Genomic DNA, 3,213 nt, shown 5'->3' on the forward strand with positions numbered 1-3,213 from the left:
TTGTTAGTATTCTTTCCTTAAGAAGTGAGTTTGATAATACGGAATGCAGATCCAAATTGCAAACAATTCGACAAACAAAAAACTTCCAGTTGATAGCAGGACGGCTGTATCATCTTGAATCTGACCTAATCCTAGGATTATGTATAAATCAGGAAGAATTCGAGTGCTACCTTGAAGAGGCACATGTCCAGGGTTGTGCATTTCATTGTTCAACAGTGAAAACACACCAGAGACTGAAACAGTTAGGGGTTTATTGGCCAACTATGTATGCGGATACACATTCTTATGTTACCAATTGTACTATATGTAGTGCCAAACGACCAGTGGATCACGCAAATTTGTTTCAGGTAAACATAGCACCTGCATGGAGTCAATATATCATTGACTTCTTAACCACCACGATGTTCCCTGAGAACATCACAAGAGCACGAGAAAAAGCTATAGAGCTGGAAGCTCTTGACTTTCAATTAATTGGGAACCAACTCTATAAGCGAGGGAAGGACAATTAACTTAGAATTATTGCAAGTGAAAGTGAATACCTGCTGATTCTAGAACATGCACATAGCGGAATAAGTGGAGGCCATTTTTCGGGCGATAAGACTGCAAAAATTGTCTTAACAGCAGGAATTTGGTGGCCTACATTGCACATGGATGCTGAAGAGTTTGTAAAGCGTTGTGACGCATGTCAACGCACCAAGATGCCAATAAAAACAGATGAGATGCCATTACGGCCAATGATGGGAGCAACAGCATTTGCAAAATGGGGCATTGATTTTGTGGGACCTATATCACCCCCTGCATATCGCACCCATACTCAATACATCATTGTGGCTACGGACTATCTCACAAAATGGGTCAAAGCCAAAGCAACACAAAAAGCTGATGCACGCACCATGACACAATTTTTGTATGAGAATGTTTTTGTACATTACGGGTTACCAATAGAAATTGTCAGTGACCGTGGAACACATTTTCTCAATGAAGTCATTGAATATCTGCTAGAGGAATTCATGGTCATACATAGGAAATCCACAACATACCATCCACAGGCCAATGGGCAAGCTGAAGCCACAAATAAAACACTATGCACGGTTCTCACTAAAATAGTGTCAGAATCAAGAACAGATTGGGATCATCAGCTACACTCAACACTATGGGCATACAGGGTAGCTTACAAAACATCAATAGGAACAACACCATACAACATGGTATTTAGCCTAAATGCTATACTACCCATAGAGTTTTTAATCCCAACTCTACGAGTAGCAAAAAACTTGGAATGGACAGGGCATGAGCTCTCTTCAAGGATTGATGATCTTGAAAAGCTAGATGAACTCCTCTTACAAGCTGTCGCTTCAATCTATGCTAAAAAGAGAAGACAAAAGGAATTTTTTGACAAACATGTGCGTACCAAAGAGTTCAAAACAAGTGATTACGTATTTGTTTATACCTTGAAGCAACGTGCCAAGAAACTTAAAAAGTGAGGGATGGGACCATTTGTGATTAGTGATCTATCACAGAGTGGAGCTGTCAAGCTTGCTACATTAGCAGGTGAAGAAATGCCAAACTGGATTAGTGGATGTCGACTGAGGAGGTATCATCTACCACTCACACAGGAGATGCTCCAACAAATTCATCAAGGAAAACAAAGAATAAAGGAAAAATAGAGAGTACGGGAGGAAGCTCAAGCCGAAGCACAAGAACGCATTGCAAAAAGACGGCTTCTACGACAACAACAACAAAGTCGACCACCATTGAGAATCAATGCCATTCGACTGACGAAGTTGGAGGAGGAAACAGTGGAGCCAATAATTGCGGTCAAAGTGGGCAGCAATCAAGTTGAATCAACAGCATTGCTTGATTTGGGTGCTCAAGCAAATTTAATCTCTTACGGATTATACCAACAACTCAAAGTTACTGATCAACTTCACCCTACTCCTCAAGTGCTGGAAAGTGGCACATCACACCCATTGAAAACATTGGGATGGACTATATTGCATGTACAACTACATCAATATATTTACCCACACAAATTCTATGTGGTGACAGATGAAAGCACACAACACCCAATGATGCTGGGGCAACCTTGGCAAAAAGAGTACAATGTGCAGATACATTGGAAAGAAAAGGCAGTCAAAATTCAGCATGAACATGAACAACAGGTGATAGCTTTTGCTCAGCAATACCAGCATGATCAACAGCAAGCCATGCAATCACTGGAAACAAAGCCCAAAGCACAAATGCCATTAAAGAACATGATACCCGCGACAAACAAGCAAGTAAAAGCCAACCATGCTAATTACTAACATATGAAGTCACCGACCGCAATGCAAAGATCTAGGCTACCAAAACAAGGTAAACAAGTATGGATGCGGAAGGATAGAAATGCCATGGCAGACAGAGAACAATGCAACTACAAAATTCCAACAAAGCAGATGGTTCAACCACAACCCAGGGTCATAAAACAGATATGGATCCCAAAGAAAATGCTTAGCCATAACCCAAATGTCACTCACATTTGGATACCAAAGCAAAAGCAAAAGGAATTACCTTCAGTAGCAACAATGGAAAGCAGACAACGGCATTTCAAAAAGGAAAACCGACATATGTGGATGCCGATGAAAGACAAACCAGCGGCAAACAAGAAAGAGCCAAACCATCTACAAAAATCGACAGCAACAAAATACCAATGGAAAGCCAAGGTCATAAGGCCCATAGCCATTACATCACAGCCAATTCTATCCTTAGAAACAGCTACGACTCCATCAACAGTGACGGCAAAGCAATTGCCTTTTGCACAAAAGACAATTAAACAGAGAGCAGTAGAGTTACAGCTGTTACTTGCAAAGAAAGCAGAAAACCTCGACGGCGAATTCCAATAAACATCTTGCTTATTCCCTTCTCTTGCACAACATTAATTTTTCCATGCATTCACAGAGTATGCATAAAGTAGGGCCACATTAATCGGCCAGGCATTAGCACAAATTTTTTAACCTATGCACGACACATACTCCGAGGTGAAACCTTCTCGTCCGGGAGGACTCCGGCTAGGAGGGGGGGAGGCATTCTAGAGGCACTCTCAAATGCGGAACCAATGACAGAAACATCAAAAAAAGGGCATGATTTTTGACTATTTTAAGGGTTGTTGTTTGATTGTGAAATTTTCTAGAGTAACCCAAGTACATATGTCCTTATACAGCATGAATCTACAGG

Source organism: Adiantum capillus-veneris, chromosome 3, assembly GCF_014529385.1.
Source record: "Adiantum capillus-veneris isolate H3 chromosome 3, ASM1452938v2, whole genome shotgun sequence".
Lineage (NCBI taxonomy): Eukaryota > Viridiplantae > Streptophyta > Polypodiopsida > Polypodiales > Pteridaceae > Adiantum > Adiantum capillus-veneris.